Source organism: Hesperophylax consimilis, chromosome 5 (assembly GCF_061612785.1).
Source record: "Hesperophylax consimilis isolate HC1 chromosome 5, BYU_Hcon_1.0, whole genome shotgun sequence".
Taxonomy (NCBI): domain Eukaryota; kingdom Metazoa; phylum Arthropoda; class Insecta; order Trichoptera; family Limnephilidae; genus Hesperophylax; species Hesperophylax consimilis.
This window is the reverse complement of record NC_142840.1, coordinates 35,919,286-35,934,702: the sequence shown is the minus strand read 5'-3', so window position 1 is coordinate 35,934,702 and position 15,417 is coordinate 35,919,286. Positions and strand designations below refer to the sequence as shown.

General features: G+C 31.8%; 1 non-coding gene across 1 annotated transcript; it reads left to right on the top strand.

Moving 5' to 3' along the window:
* Window positions 1-3,555: 3,555 nt before the first annotated feature.
* TRNAS-AGA (transfer RNA serine (anticodon AGA)) lies at window positions 3,556-3,628 on the top strand. Its single transcript has one exon. It is a non-coding gene; the product is annotated as a tRNA-Ser (tRNA).
* The last annotated feature ends 11,789 nt before the right edge of the window (window positions 3,629-15,417 follow it).

The following is a 15,417-nucleotide window of genomic DNA, read 5'->3' as shown; positions in this document are numbered from 1 at the left end:
AAATCCATCCAGACCGGAGTCGAATGGGTTACTTCTTCTCTCCAGACTCGAAGTCAAATGCATAGGCTGTGCAGGAGTCTTCCATTGAATGGCGTATTATACTCGCACATCACAGCTAAAGCATTTTCCGAAAATGCTTTATCAAAGCGCTAGGTACTAAACCCTTTATGAAAAAGAGTAATGCATTAACACAAAATCGACCCACACAAACTTTCGTCTAAACTTCATATTTATAAAGTGATGTTTTTCTCCTTCTCATATACTTCATAAGGTACCGATGGATTTCCCTGTAGATTTTTCTATAGTTACATTCGTCCAATTAAATGGCAAGTAGATTAATATAATATATAAATAACATTTGACACATGGAGCGAATGAACGGATTAAGCTGTATCAAGAGATTATACGACGCGGAGGTGAACTGAATACGAAGTCGGAGAGAAAGAAATCGCTGGAAAAATATCACTGCAAATTAAATAATACACAAATATGAATGTAAATTTTCATGACAAAAAGCGTGTACCTATGTCAAGACAGGGTCTGACGTGGCGTTCCAATCCCCCTGTTTATCCAGCAACAAAGAAAAAATTGTTTTTTTCTCGGAATTTGTGTAGTTAAAACATCATTTCAATTATAGTTGGTAACTTATCTAACATGCGGGTTCTATTTAGACGATTTATCCACTGATTGTAAAAATCGATTTATGTTGTATTTAAAAATAACATCTTTTTTGATTATGTCATTAAAGTAAAACACGAATTAATTTACCAAGGGTAAAAATGTTCCCGCAAACACGACATGTTAATTTCGCGGCCCTCAAATTAACACAAATTTGTTGGTGAAAGCCTCGCACTAATGCGGGGTTATTATCCTCCGTTTACGCGTTTGTAAGTTTAATAGAATTTGGGGAAATTCTTCCAAGAGTCGAGAATTCGTATAATACCCGTGTCAGAAATTGCCCATGAGATACGTATCTCGGCAAATTATAGCTAATGGCGAATAAAACACGGCCATTGTGCAGTCGAGGGCCATTTTGTGTAAATCCAACTTCAATTTCAGAAATTTTATGCCAACTTGTCACGTGACGCGAATTAACGAAATTGAAGAGAGCGATGTGTGCCGACCACCGACGGCCGCCAACCGACAACTTTATCATAAATTGTTTCCATTGTGGACGCTAAAGTACAATCAGTCCGTGCACCGGAGTGAGACTTCAAACAGTGGAATTATCACTAGCGGAAACGGACAAAATTAAATCAACATACTTACCTACCCGTCATAAAGCACTCTATCTGCAAATATGTTCTACTGCCGGAGCAAACGGAGAAGAGTTGGGACTCTTGTGCGATACTCAAATTTTTGGTCTACAGTGACCTAAAAAAAAACTAAAAAAATTAAATCAGTAGATATTAGACAGTTTAGGTGAGGGCGGTTACTGGGATGAGTGGCCAGTGACGAAATGTTAAAGAATTTTTTTGTTGTTGTTTGTTATTGAAAAACAAAAACGATCTAAAATGTCTCATTTATTTTTTTACTTTAAATATTGCCAGGGACCATTGGTTTAAGAAAATTATACACGTCTCCAAGCTATTCGAGCGATAGCAACCCAAATTTTGTATAAATTATAAATTTAAACATTTTTTGAAATGTTTGTATACATCGTGAAAATATCGGATGGAATGTGAAATCTAGGTGTATTTTTGTTATTTGTTTTTGGGGTGTTATGCCATGTTGCGCTAACTCATTCTTTAGCCAACGTTTCGGACAGCATTGCAGTGCCCATCATCAGGGCAGATGTGTTATTTGGTGTATTGATTGGCTTTAAACCGCAGTAAGTAATTCACACGTTTTCACATTAATATTTGGATGAACGCCGAACACCCGGAAATCTCCATCGCTCGAGTGAACATCCTGTAGATACATACATTATATGGATATTATGTTATATTATTTTATAAATACCTATAAAAGATTCTATTAAAATACATTTTTAATAATTACATACTTACCTTATAGTATTAATAATCTCTTACCATGACAAAATTACTATACTTGGAAAAGGGAACAGGAATACTAGGATTTGCCAAGCCATTTTATCTGATTACAAAACATTTAAATTCGGAATGGTGCTTTTTCCATCCAAGGCGATATGAAATGAATTTCCCATTCTTGAACGCAATTTGTACTTGTTTTTTCTTTACTTTTGAACCAGCAACCTTTCGATCTAGCCTACTACACCTTTCCGGATATTTTTGTGTTGTTTGTTTATTCAAAAGGATGCGTTTTAATAAATCTATTTTTGCCTTGAAGGCTTTTCCATTGTTATAGGTAAGTTGTTCAGGAGTACAATAATAAGCGTGTATTACATAACATAATAAACTGACTATGATCGATATAAGAACGTACAATACAAGATAGCATATAGAGTTCTGTTGTACAAAGGAGTTCAATAATTGTATATAATACCAAGAGTACAAAATAAGTAGAAGTTACTATGAAAGTAGTTACAGAGCAGTGTGTAGTAAGTTTGTTGATATTTATAAAAATAAATATGCACAGTTTGTTGTAGAGCAAACGATTTTTGGCATTCATGCAATTAATAACAATTTCAGAAAAAGAGACAAATGGTCTTGATCTTGTGTAAAACTCTTCTAAATGTTAATATTTTAAATTTTTGAGTTCAGTAGGGTCATATCAATTTTTATATACACTTGCTTGAAATATTTATGAAAAATGTATCTATTTTCGAGTAAAATTGTCAATCTAAAATTTTCCAAAATGACAATGTAATTGTAATATAATTGTATTGACTTGTTTTTTAGTATAAAGCTGTGTAGGTATTTGCTTCAGTTATCCATTCAAAGCTAACCAATGTATGTATTTGCTACAGTTATAAATTCAAAGCTATCCTGTGTAGGTATTGGCTACAGTTATAAATTCAAAATTGTCTTCGGTTCTTACTTTATGTATTTAATTTTTGAGTGTTTGTTGAAATTTCGCATGTAAAGTAATCCTAAACGTCACAATTTCGGATAGGATTGTTTTACAGTAAAGAATGACTGGTTTCCGTGATCAGCCTAAGCCAGAGGATCAGTACCAAATGACATTTTTTTAGAACACCAATAAAATAAACATACTAATACAGGGTGTCCGGGGGGTAAAGTGCGGAAACTTAGAGTGAGGTGGTTCTACATAATAGTGAAAGTAAAAATGACAAATAACTCTAAAATTAACTCTAAATTCCATTGTAATTTCCCATACAAAAATATTTTTCCATAAAATTATTTTGTTTCCAAATGAGAAATACAATTAATTGAGAGGAAAAGTACCTCGAAACGTTGTACTGTCAATCATGTAACATTACATCCCGAAGTTATATACATAAAATGATGTATTAGAAGAAAAATAATATTTCATTTCTTGTAACCTTTCCTTCAAACACTTTTTAGTGAACGAAGTCAGAAAAAAATAAAGGAAACTTAACTTTTATCTTTTGGCAGTAATTGTTGGTTGAAGTAGGAGTATATATTGAATTATTTGGCGTGTTGGAAATAAGCCGACGTGGCTCAGTGGTCCAGAGCGTCTGACCAGACATCAGAAGGCGCGGGTTCAATTCCCGTCGGCGGCATTTATTTTTACTCGGGAGATATTTTCAAATTATATTGATATTGCAGGCGACTAATTATTGCGCATAATAGTTTATTATCCTTTGTGCTACGCATAAAAACTTTGTTTTATAAACGTTAGTTTACCACTAAAAAATAATAAATAGAACAGCTGACCGAGTGAGACGGGAAAATAATTACTAAGCCGTGTTTATACGAACGCTTTGTAAACTATACAAAATAAGGTATATAAAAAAAATTTTTTTTGGACAGTGATGAAAAAAAATGTTAACATATTTCATGAAGTATTTTCAAATGGTATGCTTTATTGCGTGTAACTCTCTCATATCCTCGGCAATAAAATAAAATCATCCTGAAATGATTGCCTGTTCTGGAATCACCATGAATCCTAAGTGTGTCTTTATTATAAGTATCGGAGTTTTCGCCGGTGGATATGCTCTGCGGAGTGAAGGTTTGATATAACGGCGGGGCCGTAAGTGTTACGGTCGCCTGACATTTATGGACCTTATCCCTTTCGAAGGCGGCGAATAATCACAGGCGCTGGTGAGAATGAAAATAGGCCAGAGAATGTCAGTACAGTAGTAACTCGGGTTTTTTTCTAGATATTTGTGGTTTATTTATTTAGAATAATGGAAGTAACATAGATGGATTTTTACGTAGAAAGAATAAAAATAATTCTAAGAATGCTTGCATCGCACATACAATAAGTAAACTATCGCTATTATCAGCAATAGAGTAGTTTGTGGCCGAGTGATACAAGACGTCGGTTTCCCATCCAGGCTTTAAATTGTGAACATGAGAGGGGGGGGGGGGGGAGGGGGCAAAGTTCATCGTAAAAAATATATAATGTATAAATATATAAATATATAATATATATATAAATAATGGATAGAAATGACCTCATTTGCTTCTTCAAAATTATAAATGGTATTATTGATTCACCTACTCTACTGCAACTCATTCCCTTCAATATCCCCTCGCAAAGACTCATAATGAACTGCTCTTCCTCAACCATCATTCGACAAATTATGGATATTATTCACCATTGTCCAGAATGTGTAGACTGGTCAACTCAAGTCAAAACCTTAACTTTTTTGGGATAAGTCTAAATGATTTTTGCCAGTCGCTAAACAAGTGACGGAATATTAAGTGTTGGTCCTGACCCACGGCGTATTCTTGACTTGATTCGACTTGTCACTTTATTTTCTAATATTATATCTACCATATGTCTTTGCTTTCATGTACATTTGTCTACTCCTATATTTTTCATTTTACTTTATTCGTGTTATTATTTTGTAATTTGGACGATGTCCGTTAATAAATAAATAAATAATATTAATTTCAATCTTCATATTAAGAACCAACTTTGAACATAAAATATAAATGGGGGTTGTAGTAATAACCTTCTTTTACCTGCTACTTTTTACCGCTCCAATTGCTTGTTTTCCGGTAATATTTTTAATTAAACGGACTTTTGGACAGTCCTAACCTGTTGAATAGATTAATTACCACTTTCTCAGTAAATATAATACAAGACTCCATGCTTCATTTTATGTAGTTGCTTCTCGCACATTTTTATTTATTTTTATTTTTTATACATTTCTTGCCAACAGAGATTCCAACTTAGGTATAAAATATGGAATAAAACTTCTTCTGTCGACATAATTGCTTTTAAAAACATCGATTCTTTTAAAAATCACATACACAATGAGATACCTATAGCTATATCAGTTATTATTTTTTTTTTCTAACTTCCGATTTTATTGTCCTGGTTAAATCTTCCCCATAGGAAAAACTAAACCCTTCCACAAACTTTTCCACAAATGATCATCTAGTCAATCAACATTATGTAAGTGCATTATATAAGCAAAATAAATACAAAATAATACAAGAATAACATGTCAACTCACCAGATATCAAATACAAAAATAATTCACCGACTCCAGATATTTTCATATCAGAGGGTTTGGCTCGGTAGAACTTCTAACATGGCCTATAAATCCTACTGATCCCTCAACATAAATATTGAAAAAATATATAATTGAAAAATTATTATTATTTATTATGAACTTACCTTTTAATCTATGTATGTAAAAGCCCAATGGTCATCGAAATAAATAAATAGTGATTATTGTATGAAATGGCCTTAAATTTTTTTAAATTATAAATTTTTTTAAGGAGAAATTGGAAAAAAGTAAAATAATGTTATTATTTAATTTCTTTTAGAGAATTCAACTCTTTGTAATGTGGATAGTTAACACAAGTGCAATAAGTTAATTGCTATCCAGTTTAATAATGATGATGTTGAATATTTAAAAGAATTTTCACAAAAAACATGTGTAATTTACTTACAAACAAATTAAATATGTCCTCATTGTAGTAATAAATTTTAAATTTAACAATAAAACAGTATAGGTATGACAAAGTTTGGTTTACAGAAACTTTGTTTACCGAGATCTTAGTGTTAGTTCTTTTCACTTTCGTACTTCGAATTCATACGGTGTTTTTATGGACTTATTTGGCCGAATCCAAAAAAAAACGTAGTTTAAGTGAATTCTTGAGCCAATTTACACAAATTGTTATTTCTATCAAACCTATCTAAACCAAGCAGATTGTTTCAGGACAAAGATGATTCCTTAACAAACTTAGCGTGTTCTATTCTCGGTAGGTTGTATAGAAATATCTTTGGCATTAAAGAAAAGTTTTTAATTATTATATAAATATGTAAACAACGAAAAAAACTATCATGATTTTATACCACTATTCAAAAGGATATTTCTGTTTTGTCACTGTGTTTAGTCCGTGTACCATTTTTTAAGATACGTTGATTGAATATTTTTTTATATTATTAATATAATTAATATGATAATGAAAAACCAATATTTCAATACATTAGTTATAAAATTACCTCTATTTAAATTGTCAAAGCAGTACAGAAAAAATCACTCCATCTTAGAAATATCAGGATAAAAATAGGTAGAATTACAAATTTGTAAAGAAGACATTCTTTGAGATATAAAAAACTTTTTTCTTCAAGTTTGTACAAATATGTGAAACCAACAATTTTCTATTTTTATACTTTTCTTACTAATTTATAAATAATTATTACCAGCAAAAGAAAACAAAAAATACTGAAATAAACATCTTTTAGTAAAACTCCGACGTTTTTTTGACTTTCAATTCAAAAGGCGTCGGCGTCACGAATTGACGTCGCGGCGTCTCGACCACCTGTCATTAAAGTGCAATCAGGCCCCTGAGAGCCTCCCGCCCTAAACACCCACCCCACACACCTCCAGTCCAACCACCAATCACAAAACTAAAGCCTTACATTTCGATGACTCTCACGCGATCACAAAACACATTAAATTCCCCGAACGCGAAATCAATTTGAAAATTAACGCTCAAAGGCGAACTGTGGTTTTCTCCCCGCCGAGGTTAAGGGCAATGTTATTTTGATTTCAATTTACTTGTGACTTATTTTATTGTAACGGCCTTAAAATTGCTTATTCAAAAGCAATGTGATTATATTATAATTTACCCGCCATAAACCAAATGATGTTAATTTAATAAATCAATATTACGTATTTTCTTACTTGTCAATATTAAAGAAATTTAAACATAAGAAACACTTATTCCAAATACGGAATTAAAATTATTTTGTGGTAAAAATATATTATTTCTTTAAGGTTGGTAGTTTTCCGCTTATCTTATTCTTGGTAGGAAATTTTGAAAAGATTTTAATCGTCTGCATTGGTTAAAGAGCGAGTATGTTAGAAAAACTAATTATATTATTCTAAAAATGTCTTAATACAGTAATTAGACTATAATAAATAATATTCATTTAATCCCCGCGCGTGGCCATTTCTGCTGTGTGTTTTTTGTTATATACTACACAGCCATTTTATTTTTATAACAATTTTTCTAATGAATAAATGCATAAATCATTGAAGAAGACAATACTGACAAATCTATATGAATCATGAAACAAAATAAGACAAAGAAAATAAAAAGATAACGGTCATAAGAATTGAACTCATGATCTCTTGTCTTTCCTGGACAGCGTCTTAACTACTCAACCATTCGTACCTAGTTACTAATCGTTATATTTGTCGATCTCATATTTCAATTCAGAATTAACGATATTATCTTGCAATTATTTTTTAAAATATTTTTGGTAAACTACCTACATTTTTGCTTTTAATTTAAATAATATTGTCAATTCTGAATTTTAAATTAGTAGGTACTAATGGTCGAGTTGTTAAGACGCCATCCCGATAAGACAAGATATCCTGGGTTCAATTCCTAGTTGTGACCGTTATATTTTTTTATTTCCTCTGTGTTATTCTATTTCATGTTTCTTTCACATTTGTAAGTATTATCTTCTTCTTTTATGATATATTATATTGATGGTAATATCCTTCAAAAGTTAAAGAAAAGTTGTTCCAATAAAAATTAAATAAATAAATGTCCCTATCACATATCTTGTAGCATCTAATAATTATATTCCTTACATATTTAATACACCTATTAAAATGACCATTCTGTATGTATCTTCACTTACGAAAATACGCATCTAAGAAATAATTTGTATTATGGCAGATGCTTTTGGTACCGGGAAGGTTTTCTCTTAGTCTTTACCGTGTGAAAGCATCAAGTTTTAATTAAAAACGCAAAATGTTAACCTGTAAGATGTTCATGTAAGATATTGCTTCTATCCAGTAGACAGAAATGGAAATATATACGACTAAGTATTATTACTTGGAAGGGGGTCTATTTGTGCAAATGCACTAAACTAGGAATGCTCTTAATGTCAAGTGAAAGGGAAAACTGTAAGTTTTCAGTATTCATGGAACGGACAAATATTAATCATATATTATGCTTCTGCTTTGAAAGCTTTCATGGCCTTTCAGACATTTATAAGCTTTTCACATAGCAGCAAGCTCGGAGCCCGTTTATACATTTCAGAATGTTGTACTATTTGGCATGTTTAGTTAATTATTGTTAGTAATCAAATCGGGTTTGAGAAAATAAATTATAAAGGGTTTAAAGCTTTTTGCAGTAGTTTCGATTTTCCCGAAAAACTTTCCTTTTTATACTAAAATCGGTTGTGGGTCTGTTTGCGAGTGTTTGTAACTCTGGTTTAATGAACTTGAATTTGTTTTGGATTTAACTGTAATTTAAAAAATTGAAATGATTTTTTCAAGAATTCAAACAAGTGATATAGTACCTACTTCTGATATTATGTTATTTGAACAAAATTATTTTAACTGTCATATTTGAAATCCGAACTGATGGATTAAAAATTCGTAAAAGCGATAAAAATAACAAACCTAAAATATTTTATTTTTTTTAAAGAAAATTATTACAATTGTATTTACAAAATGTGTATTTATTTCTTTTACATTTCTTTTAAAGAAAATTCGGATTTTGTTATTTTTCAATTGTCTGCCCTTTTTCCTCTTATTTATTTAGTAAGTAACTAGATTCATTAACATTATAAAATGAGTCTGCACTAGTTTGATAGTTATCTTTGTCTTATGTCATTAAAAACAATTCGACTATTTCATCCTTTAATGTTAGTACAGAAATCAATGTGATATCACTGTCTTTCTTCACCTGCTGATGTGAACCAGTTTAATAATACAAAAAGATTGAGTAAAATCCCAATACTTTTCCAAGTGCGGTGGTGATTAGTGAAATTCCCGAGAATCTTAAAGTTATCACAAAAGTGTGCAAGTTTGACGCCAAAGTTAATATGTTGCTACAAGTAATTACGTTTGGCGGTGTCTGTACTTGCAAGGAGTTATTTACGGACATTCCGCGCAGGTACGCCGCTGCCATCTTCCTCCCTTATTCTACAATCTTCTATCTACCATACCTGGCTACCGGATCTAGGCAGTTTCCTTCCTGGAACTCTCCTCGTTCCTTCATCCATTAGAGGAGCTGTTTTAAGAAAATTTCCAGCGTAATAATTTTATGCAGCTTTTTAAGTTTTTCAGTTTTACATTCTCTTTATTTCTTTCGTGTTCGCTCGTGGTATCTTGCGACGACAAAATAATTTAAAACAGACACTTTTCTTTTTGAATGCAGATTTCTACCTTAACGTGAATGCGATACGTTGTTCGTAAATGATGAATTTCGAGGTTTAAAAAAATAACGTCTATCTTAATAGTTTTTTCAAATTAATTTATTTTCTGATATTAAAATATTTTCGTGATAAATCTTTCACTTTTCATCGGCAACCATGGTTCGGTGATTTACACAAAAAAAGGTTCTGAATAAAACTCTCTTCCCTCTCCTGGCACTAGATTAGTCTATTAGGTTACCCATAAGAATAACAGCATAATAAATAATGTGAAAAACTCAAGGTCGGGTCCAGATTATTCCAACCGTCTACTAATCTATCATTGCCATTGTAAATCTATCAATAAAAGTAAAAGTGTTATGACTTTAATTGCGATATCGATATCGATATGAGAATCAGAGAGATCATGAGAAAACCGTTTCAACAACAGTTTCGAATCATGCAATAAAAGGAAATGCATAATTTTACCCGCTTCGAAATGGCATTTAATTAATTAAGAGAAACTTCGACATTCTAAAAAGTTCCCCTCGCTTTGCGTTAGCAATCGGCCTACGATGATGTTGCCAATAATCTCCCAGAAATACCAAGGCGACAGGCAGAGTTGAGAGTGTCACAGGGAGAATGAGGAGAAATGAGAGGGAATTCTCCGGGAAGAAAACTGTTTTGATTGAGAATAATAATAATAATCCCGTTCTATTGTTCTTGTATAAACTTTCAGCAAATTGAAAACTCCCAAGCGACTGCGGCTAAGGAATTCGCCTCATTAGTACTGGAAACCTAAGGAGGTCAGAGAGTTGAATGAATTCATTGTTTCTTGATAGATTTAATCAAAACTGATCACTGTTAAAGAACCTAAATAATTAAAGTTACAGATATCAATCAGAACTTACATAATATCAGGCTGTTCATTTATTACATTTTGTTATTCAATAGATTTTAGGCCTATTTATGATGACAATTTTACTATAGTATGCATAATTGTATAATCATCTCCTAAAAGTATCTTCTATTGGTAAGATCTTCTTAAACTTAATAAATAAATAAATATATTCCGAAAAATCGAACCAGCTGATTATAGATAGATTACCGTAGATTGCAATAGATTCAGATAAAACAGATTTAGGGCCGGCATTTAATCATGTATATGAAGTTTCCGATTACGAAAAACTGCCATATACTGCAATAATAAATTGTAATTTAATAAAATTAAAATAATTTGGTTTTCTTACATTTTAAGCAGGTATATTTGATGACTGATCTAAACCGTTAAAATAAAGGTTGTCATCCGATCTATCTAGCTATCTGTGACCCCGGTTCAATGAACTTAGGTTTTGAAGTTGAGTATCATTTTCAAAAATGAAATTGATTTGTCGAGAATTCAGACTATCCCCATTGATGTATGACGCTTAGATGAGTAACAAAGCAAAAAGTTGCTTTTTCTTTTCGACCTCCAATCAGTCCAATTCGACCTCCAACGCCCCCTCTAACGCCGAACGGCAGTACTAATCCATGATTTTTCACGGGTTCACGTTAGTTTATCATAAAAAATAATTTGAGCGTGAGTAGACCTTACTTATTATATGAACTGCAAACGAAGGCTTTAGAAGCAGTATGCGGCCAAAACATTTAAAGTGAACATAATTTTTAATTAACAATTTTCCTAAAGCATAACGCCGGATATAATGTTTGAAACATTATTTTGACATGATACTTAGTAGAATTTGTTGGCAGAGTTGAGTAACAACCCGTCTCACAATAATTATAACAGTTAAGTCCTGGTTTATTGAGTTAATCCGAGCAATTTAGCTCCCTGAATACAAAAGAAGAATCAGACCAAAAGCGTCCCGCAAAAAGGAAAGAGAAATAAATTATTCATTTCAGAACGTTAATAAAGACTCGGTTACATAGAGGAAGGATTGCATGCAGAAGCGGGTAACTGTTGGATTACACTCGGCAAACAATTTAACTATATTATTATATTCGAGTGCGCGCATATAATCTCTCGTTTTATACCCATTTGTAGGTATATCCTGTATAGTAATATTATGGTCGCAATTTAATTATCTCTTCTTTATTTAGTAGTAGAAGTTTATAATGAGGCCGTCTCCTACGACGAAATTTCGTGTTTTTTACGGATATATCATATTAATTAGAGCATGTAGAGGAAACACCTTTTTGAATTTTTGAAAAAATCCATTTCGCACCGAAGATATAAGCCGTCAAAATGTTGATGCTTGCAACCGGCCGAAAAGCTTGTGATATCACGGTACATACCCGTACATAATACTGACGTATTATGAATTGTATTGAATCGTGTCTCGTGTGACGTCACGAAACACTTTTGCACAGGTTTATTTGAAAGCTCATTACTTGGTCATTTTTGAAAAATCGAAAAACTAATTTAACTATCTTTAAATTTAAAAAAATGATGTAAATAAATTAGAAGATGACCTCATTAATATTAGAGCTGATGTATGGTAGCGAGGCATAAAATATGCACATGAAAGATTAAGTCAAGCCGCGAGAGGAAATAGGGGAGATAGATTGTATTGTTTTCGTTGTATAGGTAGATATCCCTAACGGAATGTTCACAGTAAATGGATTGCTAGCGCCGTTTTCATGAGAAAATCACACAAGGAGTGGTCACCGCAAGGTGGTACTGTACAGAGTGTACAGTCAATTATCGACTTCAGGGAAAAATTCAGGTAGACTAAATTTTGTTTGTAGGTGGAAGTCGATTCGATTAAATTTTAGTCGGTTTATCGACAAGCGACAAAACAGTGAAAGATCAAAGATAGAAATTTATAAATTCGGCCTGTAAAAATCGAAGTTGTTTGTATGCTTCGAATGTTGGATGATAAATAAAGTTTCAGAGGTATTTTTTTGATAGGTGCGTTTGAAATTTTTGGAAGACCCTCCCGACATGAAAAAAACGAATTTCCTTACGCTACGGAAGCTGTCTGTATTTTACCGAGAGTTTTGTACCCCTCTGATGCATAAATCCTATAAAGCTAGTTGTTTTTATTTTTACAAACGCCCCTTTTAAATTAAGTTTAACAATTGCTGCACCAATTCAAAAAGTTTTTACGGTCCGGATAAACTTTGTGACTTGGTCCATTGATTAGAATTATACCGGATTTGACCGATAGAGAATAGTTAATATTTCAATATTGAACTATTTTGTAGCAATTTAAAATAAAAACTAAAACTTTGATAAAGGACCTACCGATTGAAATAATGTAGTTCATTAAAAATATAGTTTTTTGCTGCAGATAGGTTTCATTACGAGATATGATACAATTCTGATACGGTCTTCGTTAGATCATATTATAACAACAATTGTAATTAAATAATATTCAAATAAAAAAATACTATACACCGTGCTTCATTTCATGTTGTTGCTTCTCTCACTAATTTCGCATTGTTCGTGCGGGGAATGAAACTTGTTCTGTTGATATTAAATTTTGTAACATTGTTTCTTTTAAAAAACAAATATTATAGCTGCAACTATTTGATAATATTTTAAGCAAGAGCCCAATGATAATCATAATTACCTTGGTTGGACAGGGTTCTAACATCACTTTACCTTGTTGAGAGATATGACGTGTCAAACTTTGCAAATCCATATAACAATTTCTGATTTTGAGGTTGAATCTTGTGTAAAGTATTTTAGTTTAACATATATTTAAGAAAATATTTTAAATAGGACGTATACATTTTAGAACATACCAAAAGTGCAGATAGAACCCTTAATCGTCAGACATTGCCATGTACATATGTATAAATCGTCACCTACTTTATCAAAAATGTTGAACATTTTCAGAAAAATTCAGCACATTTTACTTTAGTTGCAGTTTTGAACGTGGGGGGTAATGCATTCGAAAAATCTCTGCGAAATTCTCCGCCAACACCAAAATCTGCGTAAAACCATTTATCTTTAGGTCCCACCCAGTAAAATTGAAAAAGATTTTTTGGAAACCTTTTTCTTTTAGATTTAAAGCAATCTTATTGTGATTCTTTCCTAGATTTTTCCTAGAACTGTGCGTTCGAACATTCTTACTCGCGAGTAACACCTTACACAGACAATTAATTTTGAATAAATATAGTTTGGTATTTTACAGCATTTCATGTTCACCTCAAGTAATTTTTCCCTTGATTTATGACACGATAATAAAACACAACCTCGCAACATACATTATAATGTACATTTCATAGCTATTGTAATTACATACTTTGAATCTCTATTTTTTGCAGTGTTGAATGTTCTATATCCTCATTCCATGTTTATTTTATTGGACTACTACACAGTCGACCAGACTTAATAAATAAATTAAACGATGATCCCATTTCCATTACCAACTGTAACTCGTTAGTTTAATAATTTGTCAACGCGCAGCATTCTAACACGGGAAACAGAGTTTTGTTTGGGGATTTTATTGTAATTATATATTGCATAATCCGAAATTACAAACGCAATTTGCAGACGATCCGTTAATCTGCAGCCAGAACCGAGACCGTCTTTCAGGGCGAGTTTCGCGTAAAGCCACCTGGCACTTAATCAAAAGATGTGTTGAATCTTGATGTCGGGGAGAGTATCGCTTTTTTAACAAAATTTCCCCTTTGAATTAATGTTAACATTTTATTTTTTGAACAGGTGCAGGTTGAGCATCGTTAAATTAATCAAAGTCACCCAAAAAGTTTAAGTGTATAGGGTGCAGCACTTACTAGTAAAGCCTCATATTAATACTAAAGGTAAGGCAAATCATTTGGTACACAATTGTGAAGAGAAGATTGCAATACACCGAATATATACAAACATCCTAGTAAAACACATCCCAACCGTTAAACGGTGTTTTAGTTACATATTGAATAAAGACTACGATTTCCGTTTCAAATTCTTACAAACTTGTTTTTATCAGGCTGCGAAAGAGCTGGCAATGTCTCATTTTGACAGACTGACACACGAGATTTCCGTCTTGAAAAAGTTCGGTTGTTTCTGTCATATTATTTTTTAATTGACTGTTACCGTAAGAATTTAACAACATTTTCTCTATTAAAGTAATGTTTTTTAATAACATAAATGCCGTACTCATGTGTAGGTAAATACATGAGTATATACAAGAAATCAACGTTTATATTGTGTAAAAAATGAATCCAAAATATAGTTTTTATTAATTGTATTGTACGATATAAAAAAGTGAAGTGGCAGTTTTCTTGCAGATTCCTTAAATAATAGTAATGTGTTTTCAAAATGTCATATTCACTACAAATTTTCTACGTATTTTTTTTCAACTGTTAAATTAGAATATTCCAATTTATAGATATTAAAAGTATATTTCAAATACAAAAACCTAAAAGGTTATATTTATCTAGTTTCTTAAAATAGTATTTGCTTTTACGACGTCTTCAAAAAGACGAAATATAAAGCATATTTAAAACACATGTCAGAAAGTTTCAATTAGTAAGATCTTTAAATACATAGTTATTTTACACCAATTTTATTAGTAAGTATAAACCACCAAATGCAAATGATTTCTATCAAATTAATGTCAAAATGTAGTGTTTACCTTCCTAAAAGTTCACGACCTGTTCACAATTTAAGTAGGTAATACTTGTCGGTCCTTTTTTATATGGTGTTTCCATATTTGTAACAGTTTTTAAATATAATATTTCTTTTATCGATCCTGTTAGGATATTATTTATCCA